Source organism: Stegodyphus dumicola, chromosome 4 (assembly GCF_044657685.1).
Source record: "Stegodyphus dumicola isolate Sdum_Otavi_A_Nest chromosome 4, ASM4465768v1".
NCBI lineage: Eukaryota > Metazoa > Arthropoda > Arachnida > Araneae > Eresidae > Stegodyphus > Stegodyphus dumicola.
In genome coordinates, this window is record NC_140771.1 from 57960413 (window position 1) to 57978595 (window position 18183).

General features: G+C 33.8%; 1 protein-coding gene and 1 pseudogene across 4 annotated transcripts in view; both read left to right on the forward strand.

Moving 5' to 3' along the window:
• LOC118182390 (protein spitz-like) overlaps window positions 1-18183 on the forward strand; it is a 140244-nt gene that overhangs the window by 11435 nt on the left and 110626 nt on the right. The gene's annotated exons all lie outside the window — the stretch shown is intronic.
• On the forward strand, window positions 14872-15031 carry LOC118182391 (U4 spliceosomal RNA; annotated as a pseudogene).

The window sequence follows — 18183 nt, forward strand, 5'->3', positions numbered from 1 at the left end:
TCGACGCACTTTGTAAGTTTCAAATTATTTGATCTTTGCTCTCGAATTTCTTTTTTTTTTTTTTTTTTTTTTAAATTTAACTAGCCTTTTATTATGTTCGATCTTATTTTCTACCTCTAAGAAAGGTAGAAATATTATGTGTAAAACTGTACTCAGATTTACATACTAATATGTGTTGCTAAAAAAAATTGTTTTCTAAATTTTAAATAGTAAGTAATCCAATTTACTGTGTGCAGCGGCTCGTAAAAAGGTCTTGGTGTGTGTTTTATGCATGATTTATTACTGCAATAAAAAGTAACTGTCTTTCATGTAGAAGCTTAATTACTGCTCAGTTGTTTCAATAAAGAAGTGTTTGATAAATGCAGAAATTACAATGACCAAGAAATGGTAATTTTATGATAATTTTCATAAAACTAAAATGACCATTCAGAGATTATTACTGTTACCCACACTTTTGTAAGTACTAAATTGTCACTGACAGCGAAAAAAATTTCATTCTGAAAAACATTATAATCTTAGGAGAATATTGGGATGTGTGATCCTTTTCGCAACCTGTAGAGAGAAGTAGCTTCAGAAAGGAATTCGTTGACTTCGAAAAAAGAAAGATTTACACACCTTAGTCGCGGAAGCGTGGAAACTATTAGCGATGATGGCTGCCCTTTCAGCGCTTCCGAATTCCTACCTCTACAAAAGATTCCCGCGTCTTTTGCCTAAAACGATTATGAGGAATAATTTACAGTTCCTTCTCTGTTGGGGAAGGAATTCTTCCCCCCTTCACTGACACTGAAAAACAAAACGAACAGAAATGCCAACAGGATTAAGATAGTACCTTCATCTTGCTATTTTTTCCCCTTGTTCAGATTTTGACGTGAATTGTGTAATAATAAATATTTTATTTATTTTGATATGCTTGGTCTATAATCGTTGACTATAAATTTGTTATAGAAATTCTACATATGCTCAACAGCATTCGTTACTTCGGTATAAGATGTACTTAGTTATTTTATAGTCTTGTTAATAATCTAAACCAACGTGCAAAGAATTAAGGTTACGATAAAAGTAATCTATGAAGTTATTCACTGTAGGAAAACTATATTTTGAAGAGGGAAAATACTTCAAATTTACATCATTTATATTTAATATTTAAAAAACAGAACAAAAATTTGTGTTATTAAGAAATGCGTTTATTATTTTTAAATTGCTTTCTTCGTTCAACAATTCAATTATAATTCGAAATATAAGCAAATCGAAGTTGATTGTTAAACATTTGCTGTATTATTGAGAATGTCTTAACATCAAAGAAATTCGCTATTTGAAAAATTGATTCAATATGCGTCTATTTTTCTGAGCCTTTAGACTACTACCATTCAAGATGCTATTAGTTTTAAGTCTACGAAACTATTTCGTTTCGTACTTTTACCAAAGAACGCTCTGCTCTGTCTGCTGATGCATTTTAGGTTGCATTGTTATTCACTTTCGCTAAACACGTAGGAAGGAAATCCAGTTTCACACAAGTACGTAGCTCGAAAATCTGTTGTAACAACTTTCGTTGAAAATTTCAAATCTTCCTATTAAAGGAACATTTAAAGGATAAAATTATTAAATATACTAACTATTAAAGGATATTAAAGGAAGAAAATTTCTAATGTTTTTGATAAAGCTACTTCCCCTAAAAACTTTTCATATGCTCTTCTCGTAAAGAAGTGTTTGGGATGTATTAATCATAAAAGGTTTTTCTCACTCGAAATACGGTGCAACATTTTAATGGCGTTATAATATTATTCGGTACTATAATATAAATAATAGTATAGATAATAATTATTATATAATAATAATATTGTAATATTATTCTCCAAGATGGTCACTTCCTAAGCCGACCAAGGCAATCAGATATGTATGGCCATGTATGATGATGACCATCGAAATGTCTTATTTTGATGATGTCATACTTTAAAAAAACTGATAAGTTAAATTTTCACTTTTCTCTAAGACAACAAAACTATTTCTTTTTTGGTAAGTTTTTGTTAATCTGTTATTAGTTTTGCCATTCCTCAGTGTTGTATAATTGCCCATGCCACTGCAAACCGTTCAGGCATGGCATCCCATGCCTGAACGGTTTGATTTTTACCCTTCTTGTCATCACAACTGGTAATGTATAACATATCAGTGGCGCTAAGACATTTCAACTCAATATTTACACTATTGCATTCGGTCGCATTCATTTCAAAGTTGACAGTTCAGCATATGCCATTCCTCATGCCGCACTTTTTTTGTTTTCATGAGGCATTTTTCCCCCTCTTCAATTCTCCCATAATCAAATTCCATGACTGAATTCCATCTTATTACAAAAGTACCCACCGTAGAATACAGTCGTCCTTCAAAAGGCACGATTAAATCATTTACGTAAGTAAGCAATGAGCAATGAGAATTCGCATATGAAAACACACTTTCTATTTCTCTGTATTACACTTCATCCAGGTAAATATTACTGATGTCTATTATATGTATCATACTGCATTGCTAACCATCTGCATAGCCTATCTTCTCGGGCGTATTTAGCATAATTACTGAAAACTAAATTTTTAATACCTTTTCATAAAAATAGTACTACATATTTAAATTCCAAACTAAAAGTTAGTAGCAGTTTTCTATTTGATGATTTTATAAGCAATTTTAGCTGCCTTAATTGATGAATAAATTAAGCAGCAAGATCAAAGTTATTGAACTTGTAGATTAAATAGCAAAATCAAAACAGAAGCACTTGATGTAAAAATTTAAAAGCCCTTGTACATGTTCCATTTTTGTTTCATTGATAGTGAACATAATTTAATTTACTTGAAGGTAAATCTAATTTTGAATTTTGGTTCAGGACATGAATCTATTACACACGATATGGAAAGAGAAAATACAGGCGACAGGTGAGAGCAGGTCCGGACACCCGGACGGCTTACATAGACTAGTCGGGTATCGTCCGGATCCCGCAACTATCTGAAGCCACACTCCGAAAACAATACAAGGGCAAAGTATATGGCCATGCAAGGGCAAAATATGGATTTTTCTGCGTGCGAAATTAAACATTTTCCTGGCTACATCGCATGCTAACACATTGCTACATATACTCGCTACAATATACATTTCATAATATGCATTGCGTTGATCATTGCACTGTACTTAAGGCACATTTACAACTCAATGCTACACTTAATACACTATATATTCTTTGCAACATATTACGCTGAACATTATTCTTGACAATTCAACATAGATTCTGAACAATGTAATTGTTTAAAACTGACATAACTGGATTATATAGTACATAACTTCGTTATATAAGACAGACTTAAATAAATAACTTGATACAACAGATAAATAAAATAAGAGCTCTTAAATAAAGAGCAAAATTGCACATTACAAACAAATTACACATTTTGCACACAGAAATCCTCTTTGTTTACTTTGTGCTGTACTTATAATATACAAAATACAGATTTAAGAACACAGTACAGCCCATATTACTTTTGATCAAATAGCATGTTAAAAGTTAACTGTGGCATAAATTTTGCTGCATTCTTAAAACATACCAAAAATAACTTTGTAATTAAACATTCTACTGGTTACATTGCACTTTAACATACTGCTGTATATAAAACACTCAATACACTAAAATTTTTATAATACATATTACATTGAACACTGCACTATATTTAGGACATCTTACAAAATTCATTTCTACACTTAATGCACTGTGTGTAGTGGCTACATATTACATTGAACATTACTCTTGATTAAATAATATAGGCAGTGGTAGTAACTCTTTGTTATATACAACATAATTCTTAATACAAAAAGCTTATAAAAAAACACTTAGAAATACACATTGAGGGAAAAAAAATTACAGATTAAATTAATTGCAGTTAAAAAATTACATGTGCTAGATACATTAAATACCGTATTTACCATGCACTATACATTTCATAATATGCACGTTAACGCATTACTATATATAAATCACTCAATACACTAAAATTTACATACATATAACTACTATAATAATTACTACTATAATATTTACATTCTGTGCTCTTGAATACATTAAGTTGTAGTAGTACAGTTATAATTATTATGCTTCCTGCGGCTCAAAGCATAGCTCTGCATGCTACGAGCACTTACACATTTTACCAAGGTACTATACACAGTGTGCTGTACAATACATTATTCACAATACGCTGCACAATATTCTATTTATAAAATGCACATGCTTACAATATTGCACCCATGCATTAATATGCTCATTACAAATATACATACTTGAACTATTTACATTTGGATAAAATTAAATCATATTTACATTTGTTTTTCGTGTTCACAGCCTAATGTTACTCTGCGTACTGATTCAAGATGGGCTTCTTGCAGAGGCCACTAGAAACCAGTGTGCATTGATGCTTTGAATCTCTGCGAAATTTAAGTCTGTTATTGTGAGCTGCATAGTTCTAGTCCTAGTGCTTCAAGTTTGTTCATAATGCTTTTGAGCTTCTTGAGATAGACCGGCTGCTTAATGAAGAAGCGTTTATAAGCAATGTCGGTATCAGGAAGCCTCATGTGCCATTCTTCCGTGAGAGGGCAAGATGTAACGTAATGATCAGGTGTACCTACTTCATTACAGACACAATGATCAGTTGTTGATATTCCTCTTTGATAGAAATATTGGGGAAATGGTCCGTGGCCTGTAATGAAACGGGAAAGAAAAGGGGCTGAGATGAGTCGATCTTGGGAAACTCTATGGACAAAGTCATGGGTTCTACGGCCTTGCGATATAGAGTCCCTTTCCTCTTGCCATTGTTGCTGCGATTTAATGCGACAGACTCGATTTGGGAAGCGGGATCTGGACATCTTGCGCACCGATATTCTTTGCAGCTTCCTTTGCAAGAATGTCTGCATCCTCATTGCCTCTGTAGCCAGCGAGTGCTTTAATCCATAAAATCTGGATGTTGCAATCATGCGCATTTGCTTTGAGCAGGCATTGTATATCTGCTATGATCGGTGATGGATAGAATGGATCACGAAGAGCAAAGATTGCCGACTGACTATCTGAGAAAATGCAAACTTCTCGATCAACAAACTTCATAGCTGCTGTTATAGCCTGGCGCAATGCTACTGCTTCAGCTTGGAATACCGATCTATTAAGTCCAATGTATCCTTTCCAAGTTTCTAAGACTTTATCATGATAATGAGAAATAAAAGCGCAGCCTGCCTCTTCGTTGATTTTTGAGCCATCAGTGAATATGCTGATGGTATTTGCACCGCCTGTGTCTCTTACCCGTAAATCCTGAGACATAGAGGTATGGGCACAAATGCCCAACCCATAACTAGAGGGATGAACTTTGAGCTGAGAATTTTTGTTCTCAAAGTCTGATGGTACAAATGTAGTTTCCCTAAATGAGGCTGACTTCCTAAGAAGCATGACAGTAGAGACAGTTGCCTCTTGTAGTGCGGCTATTGGCAGAGGAGTAAGTCCAGCTAGAACCACTGCCGCTTCTGTGGCCGTTGTCCTGTATGTTTTCATGATAGCAAGGACGAAAGGTCGTTGAATGCTATTAAGTAAATTCAATTTCCTCGCAGTCATGGGTAGGGCCCAAATAGCTGCCCCATAAAAAACTATTTTTTCTACTACCGTCTTGTAAAAGAGAAAATACAGTCAATCCTTGCCGAATATAATCTTGGGGAATGTGATTTTGGTAAACGGGTTTTCTTTATTGTCTCTATTTATTTTATTTGTACGCGGTACACTACAGAGCATTGGTTGCCTTGCGATAGTCGTTTTTAATAACTGAAAACTCTGAAAGTTAAATTAAATAAGAAGTCAAATATTACTCAAAAAAGCGAAACCTGAGCTTTAAAGTTTTCGTAGCTCTCGATAATGCTCCAGAACACGATACTGAAGTACACATTGCATCCAAATGTATAGGTTTTATTTCTTCCACTGAACACTACTTCCTTAATCCAACCAATGGATCGAATAATCATAAAGGCATTCAAAGCCTATTATGTCAGGCATGTTTACATCTCTGAAAATAAAGCACTAGACAAAAGTGGTATTTTGGAAGCAATTCAACATGAGACACTGCATAGAAATAATTAAACATTAAACTCGCATGTGAACAATGAAAGGAACAATTTTCAGTAAATCCATCAATAATTTATGGCATCATCGCTGGCCAGATTTTGTCAACGATTTAAAAGGATTTTCATCGACTGAAAATGAAACCAAGGAATCCACATAAATTCTAAAAGCAACAGCCAACGAAGGGTTTTGAGATATGGAAGAAGGAGAAATCAAAGAATTAGTTGAGAGTGGCGATCGTGATATGACAAATGAAGAACTGGATGACCTTATAACACCAGTCGACGGTGAAGCAGTGATAGTGAAGGATATAAAGAGTCTTTTACGTACAAGAAGTTAAACGTTTTGTTAAAAAAGGCGCAGTGACTTCTGATTTTGTAATAGATATTAACCGAAATGAAGAAAGAAGAGGCACTTTAATTAAGACCTTGAAAAGCTTTGCACTCCTTACCGTGAAATGTTTAATGAGTTGCGTCAGATATTGTCCCTAGTAAAAATCACCAGCTATTTAAAAAAAAAAAAAAAAAAAAAAAAAAATTATATCGTGCACCTACATTTAAGGAGCAATAGAAATCCTTTCAATTAATATTTGCTTCATTTTTTTCCCTTTTAATTAAAATAATGTTTAAGTTTTTCACAGATTATACGTACTTTCTTAATCTCAATTACCTAACCGGTTTTTGCCATAGAAAGTTAATTTTGCGGAACGCGATTTTGCCGTATGTGCAATGTATTAATGCCGAATCCCTGCTTTCGGGCAAGAGTTTACTGTAGATGAGCAAATTCCACAAGCAATAGAAAGTTGTTTTTTTTTTTTTTTTTTTTAATTTTAGGCTGTTATGGAAGGCCTGCATCATTAGCATGGTGCTGCAGATGAATACACATTTATTAAACCGTAGAGAGTAGGATATGCTATTTTTTTATTACTTCTAGAACACCGAATTAGTCATGAGAATTTTAAGAAATAATTGAAAATACTTCCAGAATGAATTAGTTAACTGAAGTAGTAACATATTTTATTTTGCTGAACGTTAAAACTTTTGAACCTGAACGGCGTTTCATTGATGAGCAGAAGAAAATAAAATCTCTAGAAATGGGGCAGGTTTATATACAAGTATCTTGTCGACTTATGCGGTGAATTTAGAGATCTATGAAGACGCCATTGGTTAACAAGGGCAGGAGATTCTTTACGAACTTGATGTAATATATTCTTAATAATAACATGCTTGATACAGACACAGCTAAACTGTCACAAAATATGCGATTTTATTAAAACAGTTACATTACTATCTTTTACATTTCTGTCTGTGAAATATAGTTGAAGAAAGAGCAGCAGTAAACAGCAGATTTGCAAACCAGAGAAACGACGAAAGGTATGAGTATTTTTTTTTTTTTTTTTTTTTTTTTTTTTTTTGTCAAATGAATATTTGGTTAAGATTGAGTTATAGTTTTCCATTTTTATGTAACTGGTTGTCTGAATATCAGTTTGCAGATTTTTAGTTAGGTTTGAAGAAAGCGTTATGTAAGTGCCTGTGCCATTAATATTATGTAGGAATCGTGCGAGAAGGATGAGAGGAGGGTTCATTTAGAGTTGACGCAATTTGTTAAAAGTAGTTTCTATATTTAAGATGGAAAGGGGAAGTACCTAAAATAGAAAGGAGAGTTAAGAAGCTATTGCAAGTCAAAATTATAGTTTTATCTTATTTGTTTTTTTTTAGCTTACATGTATATAGATATGTTAAATATGGTTTTAAATAAGCTCAAAGGCGCATTCTAAATATCACGTTCCATTATGTTTTTTTTTTTTTTTTTTTTTTTTTTTTCCCCGAAGATTAATTCTCCTTCGAAGTCTAGTTCCTTGTCTTGATCGAGAATAGAACCCTTACTTTTAAATTTACTGACGTAATAATTGAGACAGAAACAAACCCCTGACCCTTCACCTTTATAGATTCATAGCAAACTTTATGTTATTCTCTGATGGATGTGCTGCTAGAACAAGTGATCTCTATTAAATGTTCCAGTTTTTAGTTTAACTGCCATTTGTCACACTTTAAAGTAATTTTCTTTGTTAGAAATCTAATCAGAACAATACTGGGTGGATGTTCCTTTCTAAGCTATGAAACTGCTCCATATGTCTCGTTGAGGCAGAAGGAAACTTGCAGATTTACTGAAAAGATCGCCAGATAACAGTTTCTATCATCATTCTAAGCATAACATATTTTAGCTACTTGTTAGACGAACTTCTGGAAAATAGAACAAATAGAATAGAGTTCAAAATTAGAATATTCTTAGACATATGCTAACAGTCATGTATATTTTTGAAACGAATATGAATGCTTACTGTGAGAATATCTATCGGGATGATTTAAGTAAAATATTCCAGTGTTTATCTTGGAAGAAAATGGTTATGTTCTTTGCGAAATGAGTGAGCAGATTAAATGTAATTATGGAATGCCTATCCTCGCAAGATATGTTTTTCCTTTTTCTCTCTGGATATCTACCATTGGCCTGCCAAGTCCTAGTATTTGAACCTCTTGCAAAATACTATCACTTGATTTGTTACAAGCTAAAACCAGGTCCAATATTGCTCGCGTTCAATCATCTGGATGTAAATCAGTTTTTTTTTTTTTTTTTTTTTTTTTTTTTTTTAAGAGTTCTGTATTTACGTGTTCAAGGTAATTCGGAAGAAACGAGTTTTATCATGACCTTTTTTCCAGTCTTAAAATACAGTTAAGTCTTCCATGATTCATGGCATCTTGATAGTTACATTTTTAAAATTTCTTCGAAAAACTGCTACACGTTTAATGACAGTAATAATATTTTTAATATACCCTTTTCAAACTTCAACGTCCTTTAACGAAACGAACCATCTTTTGCGAGAACTAGAAGCCGGATCTCATCATGACACTGTGACTTGTCGAGTTGATCCAGTCGTGAAGATCAGCAGCGGGCGATCCTTTTTTTTTTTTTGGTATTTTTATCTTACTTTTTTGCATTTTTTCTATTCAGAAACTTTTGGTCGCTTTTGGCCCGTCAAGGACACTGAAGGTGGGTGTTGTCGAAACATACGCTCATGGGTGCAACGCATACTTTTCCGATCATTGAATTTCTCGCCCTCACATGACCTCCAAATCGAACGAGAGTAAATGAATAGTGAAGATGATCTTTCTGTTCGATCAGCGAAGGACCGGTAGAAACAGAGCAGAGAAATAAATGAAGGGAGGAAGGGGTGGTGGGGGTGTCCAGCTGTTTCGCGCCGCGCGAAGACAATGGCGATGGCTATCGGAGGAAGTGGGCCGTGGAACGAAAAGAGATTGCAACCCACTTAAAAATCGCGTAGAATCCGCAGCTGAGCGTGAAAATTGGCCCCGCTCGGCCCTCTTTGGCTCTTCGACGAGCCTATTTTGGTTCGTTACCCCTCCCCGGACAACGCACCGCAAGTCGCCCTCGGGAAGTCAGTCCTCTTACCTTTGGAGACTAGACGCTCTCGGTTGAAAGGCTTCGACGTAAAATATTCTTGGCCACCATTTACCCAACGTTCAGCCTTACCTTGAGAACTCAAACGATGACTACAAGAAGTTTCGTTGACTTTATGGTTGGAATTTAGAGAATCTTGTTTGATTATGTATTCACCACTTCAACAAACTATCACTCATCCTAGCGCTCTGCATATTAAACGGGCGATGTGCAACTTATTAAAGTTCTCCACCTTTATATGGAACCTTTTAGCAGATGAAGAACCACACGCATTCGGTGGAAGTGACACTTTGAAACTGAGACCGTTCTAAAATTTAATTCTTTCTTTGCTGTTTCTTTGCTTCATGTTATTTTACTTATTAATTTATTTAGCTTTCATGATTTTCGGTTTTGTATCTCTTGTAAGTCGACTGTTCTTAAAGCACTTTTTTATACCCCGAGTACCGTGTACAAAAAATTACGAACCACTCATGAATCAACCCAAAGAGGAAAAAAGAGTGTTTTTTGTGCTACATAACTCGAAAAAATAGTTTGATTCGTTTTAAAAATATCCATGTCTCTTCTTTTATCACTCTGTAAGGTAATCTCTTATTGTAATTGAAGAATTCTAATGAACAGTAACTGTGGTCCAGCAGAATGCTCTATTTACGATTTAAGTTTGGCCTTTAATACTGCAGACTTGCAAGATATGTTAAGAGGGGATTATTTTGTATTTAAAAAAAAACGCAGATATTATCAGATTCATAAAGTTAACAACATCAAAAAACACTGCAACCAAAGCCGTAGATTATAAAAGAACGTAGTACATGAATTAGGAGTTCGTAAAAATAACGTCATCTGTGTTTATACTCTCTGGCATTTTTAGTTGTCTTTGGTTTTCTAGTTTCAGGTTTTTTCACTTTACACTAAGTGGGTTCATATTCATGAGCAAAACGATTTAAATATTATCTATAAGCAAAATATTATCTTAGACAGCAGCTTTGTTCTACTGAAAAGTATGTTTGGGAGAATATTAGTCACTTATATTCTTCGCTCTGTCTCAGATTTATTACATCAATATCCTTCCTAAAAACAGCAAACAGATAATTAGACTGTTGATGTAAATGATGTTAGAAAATACTTTTTATACATAATGGCCAAGTGCTCGCTAATTCTTCTAATATTTGATTGAAATTTCTTCATCTTATTTGTAAGAAATCTCATTCATATTCTCCATCTGATAATTCTGTAACTACACATAAAATTCGATTCCATTATATTTGTGTCTTGTAACTTTTTCAAGTATTTTATTTAACAAAGACGCAGGCGATCAACGACTGTTCCCTGAAACGTGGTAAATTCTAAGGGAAAAAAAATCATAATCATCAGGAACGCCGAATAAAAATGTTACAATAATAAACGAGAACTACTGCTTTTATAAAACTCAATAAAGCTTTGCGGTTACAAGTCGATTTTTTTGCAAATGTTGGACACAAAACGCTCTAAATTGTGCCTTGGTAGAAACGAAAGCAAAGAGTAAAGTCGACGCATCATTGTTCTTGTAAAATATAACAAAACTCAGTTTCACACGCGTATTAGCTGACAAGAATATCAATTGGAGCAACATATTTGCTAAAATAGTACAGCATCATTGCAGACATTTCATTGAACAGTTTCGTCATAATTCAGATCAGTATCGTAAAACAATCATGCATGGAATGAACTCTATCGTCAAAGATACAAGCAGAATTGTATAATTTGTGCAGATCGGCCATCGGAGAAATTTTATCTTACACTTACGAACATAATCTCATTTTTATCTATGACAGATCTGTTTCTACGTCCAGTATCTTGTTCTAATATCTCGAAGTGGGCTATAATTTTCCATAGTTTCATCGAAGTTTATTCGCTTTGAATCGATCTTCTTATGAAGTTGATATCTTTCTTTTTGTACATTGATTGACTACTCGGCATAGTATTCCAACTGCATCTTTCAATTAATTCTTTGAAAATTCTTGCAAGTTGAGTTGTAATAACAATGCTAGAAGAAATTTTTTTCCGGTTTTTCTTAATTTTTAAGATGCGATGAAATGCAATTATTCTTCAATGAGAGAATGCGCGAAAATTGAAACTCCGACTGAAATTTGAAATAGGGATGTATTTACGAAATCCCATTTTCCCGTATTTGCCTGCTGGTATTTTTTATCTTCACAGAAATTGAAATATCTTAATTACTTACATATTCTAAAACATTTTATCATACTAAAATCGAGAGGCGAAACTTATGCGAAAAATTTAATTTCCGAAAAACGCAGTTACAGTAAGAACGTAAATGAATTAAACCTCTTCATGGATAAACTGTCAGTAGCTATCTCAATATTATTTATTTAAAAGAAACATGCATTCCAATAAGAATACATAATAATATTAGCATTACCAGTATCCAATAAGATATCCTCATTTATACTTCCTATATCTCGATTCTTGTCCGGTGTTAATGTTGCTAATCTCTAGGCTTTAAATCATTTATGATGTTGGAACTGCTGTGTCATCGGGTACAAATTGAAAGTCGTCTACATCGTCAATATTGTCATCGTCTTCTTCACCTTTCATTCTGTCTTCCCAGGTGCTATGATCTTCCGAACCATCATGAGCATTCCTCGTTTCCCTTGTTTCCTAGATTTCTTCGTTTTCTTGAAGCTCTTCATTATTATTGTTTCATCAGTCAGAGCCCATGCACACAAAATCTATGAATGTTGGATTTTGTAAGACGAAAACAATCGCTACATGATGGAATCCATTTTAAAATTTAAGAAAGCTCGAAATTTAGGTCTCGAAAGAAAAATCGGAGTCTTTTTGAACGCCTTGAAGAAAATGGAAATTATGCGAATGCATGCAAAATTTTCAGAATCCTGCTTTAAAAAGCTAAGAGGAAAAGTATGCGGAAAAATGCGGTAATTCCAGGGCACTTCCAGTGGAATATTTAATTTTTTTTAATTTATTGGCTAATGTAATAGATATGTAATAATTCTTGAGGGAAGGAAATATGGTAAGTAACAGTAGTCTGTAGTTGAGTGAATGAAGAAATATCTATTTCTGTACTTAGCAAAGCCGATCCAAGTTCGAAGAAGTTGTTTCAAATGTCCAATTTATTAGTTAAGAATATTCAAACGAATCGGTTATTTAGATGTTTCATCACCGAGAACGCTGCAGAGGGGGCGATCTAATTAACGCTCATGAAAGGGAAAACTCTTTTCATTTTTAGTAGCCGAGTGGTTAAGATCGCTGAATACTGAATATTCTACCCGGGTTTAAACCCAAGCAAACGGGGTTGGTTTCATGATTGATTTTCATGATTTTCTCCATATATAACATGAATACTAACTAATTTCCCATAAAAAATCCTTTGAAGGCAAATTTCATTTGCATGTTTTGCCATTTTTAAGTAACCTAACCAAACAACCTAATAAAATTGAGTTTTGATCGAGAACATCAAGAAGACGAATCCGAGAATCTCCCATCCTTCAAGCTCCTACTTCTAATCTCTCGGAGAGGGGAGGCTCTTGAGTGACAAGTATTTTAAGTGCCCTATTGCCAAAAAGCCACTATACGTTTACAAACACCCATGCCTTCTCAGGGACTCTAAACCGAGCTCAGGGCTATGGCAGCCTTCTCCTCTATCACTATGTCGAGAATGCGGCAACACGAAAGAATAAAAAGGGCTCCTTATAGCTAATTGTTTTCAACATACGAATGCTTAAACTCTGAGATAAGAAAAATTGGACAAGACACAAGAACTCATCCAATTGTTTAACAGTTATAGTTCCCTCCGCACTAGTTGCAGTACTTCGTCCCAATTTTGATGAAGAACACCCCGAAGAATAGATCTAAAGGTTTCCCACCCCTTTTCCCCAGCCATCCAACCTCTTGTGAGGACTTTTGGCCTGCTTCCGCCAGTATTTCAAGCACCCTCATGTTGTGCAAACACTAAATACATACAACTATGCAAGTCCTCTTCGGGATTCACGCCCCGGCCCAACCAATGCCGCATCGTTGGAACGCTAAGCACTGCTATCGGTGTATACCACTGTGCCACTGCGCTAACCACTGTCCTTCGAGAAAAAGGAGCAAATTCGGCCCGACAGTGAATAGTATTGTGTTTACGCATATGGCTCTTGGATATAATGTGTCAGCTAGAACGAACGAAAAAATTTTCATATTACATACAGGCGGAATCATAACTTATGCAATTTGTAAAATAGGCTCTAAGAGACAAGAGAATTTTCTCTTTCAGTAAAAGCTGGTATAATAATCAAGGTTATAAAATATGTTCAAAGAGATTGCTCTAATAAGCATTCCTCGAATGGTTGATCATATATCCATGGTTCCAGTTTTAGACGAAGAGAGTTTTGATTACATGAGGTCTTTTGTAAAAACTTAAGTTTTTATGCGAGAATTCTGCGAAGAAACTCTCAATTAGTGATCGTTTCCTAATTCTGTTTTAAATCTTTCGAGGAAGGAGAAAATTAAACAAGTGGATCGGCGATATGCAAAATTGACCAAAAAAACTTTTAAAAATTATATGACTTAATCCATTTCGAAGTGAAGAAAAAAATTTGGAATTTTAGTATTTCTGTAAATGAGTAATTTGCCTTTTAGAAACTATTCCAAACATTTACATGCTTAGCTGAGCTTAACAGCAATTGTATACGATCTCGCCAGAAAATTTTACCTACAGTTATTTTGATATTATAACGCTGAATTCGTTTTGTCTGACTATTCTTTCACAGGAAAAACTTCAGCACTGAAATTTTTCCTCTGTGAATTCCTTATAAAAATGTGTATTGCGTGGTCAAAATTGTCTTAGTGTAAAAGTCTGGCTTATTTGATTCATTTCTTAAACTGGATGTATGGAGCTGACTAACCAATCGAAAAATATTAAGATATCATTCTAAGATGAAGTTTATGTGAATAATATTATTTAGTATTTTTTTTCACAAACGTTTATTTAAGTTTTAATAAAAAAAATTATGCTCTAGCCTTCGTTTCTTGTGCACTAATTTTTTAAATATATAAAGGCGCACAGTCGACTTCTGAACTTATATGCCGTAATTTTCGGGAAATCTGCTGAAAACGTCCGCTTTAGAAAAGCTATATTGAGTATATATGACAAGATGGAATTATTATTTATAGAATTAACTATGAAGTGTTTATAAGTATGAACTTCTTCCCTTGTAAGTTTAATGGTTCTATTATGTTTACCTTTAAAGTAGTAAAATCTTTACATTTAAAATGGCTTTCTGTAGAGGCAGTGTCATAGCCAATGAAGTGTTTCCGAGGCCTGACGATTGCGAGACGAAAACTTTTACATCAAAGCCCTAAGAGCTGTCAACCTCTAGAACTTCTTTTCCCCAAATACGAAAGATTCTTGAATTTTAAAATTTTACTTTTAACGCATTTTAGATCAATATCAGAAGATCTGTTTACGTTATCTTCCGTGTGTTAAACTGAGATCTAAACGATCGGATTGCGTATCAGAATATATTTCATTTTATTAGCATATTAATTTGCAATGGATAATGAAAATCAGCTTGGATTACTCTTTGTGCTTTTTCTAATATTTTACTCTCGCTGAAAGGAAAAACGTCACTGAGTACAGAATTGCAGATACTGGTGGCCATTAGCAGTAAGAAGTATATAATCATTTGCTTCTGTGACTTAAACAAGTAGCTAAGACCTTGTTGAAGTTTTTGCTCATTTGCGGTTACTAAGGTGGATCGAAGGCGTATTCTTTCGATTGTGCTTCTCGTGACTTCAATAAATGGGCGTGGATGGATTTTAAAGTCACGCGAATTTTTCGTCACGCAAGGGCAGACTAGCGGCATAAGAGGATGCGGCTCCGTCCCATTAAAAGTTCTGCTATCATTCACCTTTCTGATGTAGCAATGCATCGCATCACTAAGTTTTTGATTGAAAATGATACAATTCCAAGCAGACAGCATCGCTTTGGTGGATCAATGGATTAAAATTTTGGTAGTTCCTCTTGATAACTACCTGGTTTATCTCTAAAGAAACCCTGTCGAAAGGAAGAGACCAAAATTCTGTTATTGAATTATATTATTGAATTTGCCTATTTATTGTAACTTCATAATTATGAAATATAGAATTTTCTTCGATTTCATCATGAAATTGTATTTATTTTATCGAAGCTCCTCTCGAAGGACGATTGTAATGATTATTGTAGAATTAAGAAATGGAATTAAAATTAAGGAAAAAAATAATATGAGAATTATTTCAGTATATTCATATCTGTCATACTTTTCGTACTACATATCTTTCGTTACCTACTTATTCAGCTATTGGTACATATAACAAAGGGATCAAGCTTTCGGTCGAATGCTACACAGTACGCCTTACGGAAATTTGTTGTTGCATCTTTTTCAAACCACTTGCTAGTACTTCAAGGAATCCTTCCTTAAACCAATTCCAGTTCTACCTAACCCATACTATTCGGGAGAACCCATACTATTCCATCAGTATTTTAAGGACTTGGAATGAGCAAACACGGAAGACTTGTGTCTTTTGATGGTTAAAGCATTCCTCCTTCATGCTCTTGTAGTGTAACAGTCTAACAGGAGCTAGAGCCTAGTCCTATTCCCTATTCAATATCCTTCGTTTTCTTGCAATAAAAGATCGGAAATCGGTGCGAAACGAATACATGAACTCTTGTGATTTCATTTCATTGATTAATGTAATTTATACGAGTACTTAACCAGGAAGCAGTAAATTAATTTCTTGGCAAAAAAAAAAAAGCAACATTTAATTCAGCTCAATATATCTTTACATGAAGCGTGTTCTTCTCTTACTTAAGCCACAATTTTATACCGCGTATGTCTGTTAAAACTAGCTTTTTAACACAAAATCTGTTGTACTTAATTTGTTTGAATGCCTCGTAATATTTTTATTTATGCATTTATTCTTCCTATTCGAAGTGCATTTGTTTGCTAAACTGTTTGTTTGTTTATTAGTTTGTTTAATCCAATGCGTGAACGTACACAAGAACAATCCAGCTGTTCCTCTTTGAGTGTATAACAGAGCTTATTTGAAATTTTACTTTTTGCCACATTATATTTAATGAATTTTTCTTCTTGTTTTAATATGCTGTATCTAATAGCAGAGCGACGCTCTTCCTGATCAGAATTTAATGAGACTGTTACAAAAATTTGAATTCATCTGTATAATCTTTGACGTACTAGTATTATATTATTCACGCAGTTATCTTAGAAGAAAAGTTCTTTCTTAAATCACTGCATAAACCTTTTTTTTTAATTTATTAATTTCTAAAAGAATTATTGCTGAAGATATTAGAAGTTCGTGTATTTCTAAAACAAAATATTTTCAACCCACAAAATTTAAGATCTTATTAAAGTAATTTGCCAGTAGTAAGTAAATTGTTTAACAACAGTCTTTCTTTTTAAATATATATAGTAATTTCAAGCCAGAATGCATCCTTAACATTACGAAGAGTTTTATCATTAAAGTTTTAGAAATGAAAGAAAACTATTAAAAAATTCAGAAATATAAAAATCCTAAGATTTAAAAAAATTGCAGTCTGCTCTAGATATGAAGATTTCAGTTTAACACTTGATATAAAGTAAGCTCTTACCACATGCCTACTAGTTTAAGATTTATTGGCAGATATGGAACATAACCCAAGAAACGAAACATAACATAATTACCAGAAATTTCAGATATAGGTTTAAAATGTGCTCTTCAAAATGTTAAATCCAAATGGAAAGGGAGAAACTTGGTATGATATCCTTAATAGTAAATTAACACTACTTATAAGCTTAATCAATAAAAGAAAAGAATTATTCATAATATAGCTGTGTATTTCTTTCGCTATATGGTACCCTCAAGTGGCAATACTTTTTATTTTTTCACGACACTAAATATGCGAAAGAAAACAATAAACGTCTAGAAAAGGCTTCCTTCAAATTGTGAAAACACTAACAATATTGAAATTTTACATCAAAATAGTAGGGAGGAAGTTTTTGCTTTTAATTAAATTTTTTTGCTCTTGCGTTTCGCATTCTGAATACACTAGATCATAATACCTTTCAGAATCTAGAATATCTAGAATCGGAAGAATTGGACTGCAAATTATTTTTATTTAAATTTTCCTTAAGTACTGCGAATTTTCTCAGTATATTTAATGAATGAATTATTGCTAATATTTCCTTTGCAATCCATTGAGGAAGTTTTTTCGTGAGCATCGTAAAGCCAGTAACAGATGATGGTAACATTCTCAAATTCTTGTCTCGTCAGAATCTCCGTTATTTTTCGGCCTGAAGCCTGAACCGGTTGCTTGGTTGCATGCTTTATAAAAATAAAGATGAATACGCCGCACAGTAACTCGTAAAATAAGCCGGTATACAGTCAACAGATCCTGGTTAATGGGTGGATTACGTTTTTGTGGTAAAAGAACATATATTCTAACTCTGGATTTTTGCTGCAGGAGACAGAAGAATTCGGTCAAAAGAGGACAAGGAGATGACGTCAGTTAACAGAACTACTTTGCGAATGCAGTTGTGAAATAGCTGAAA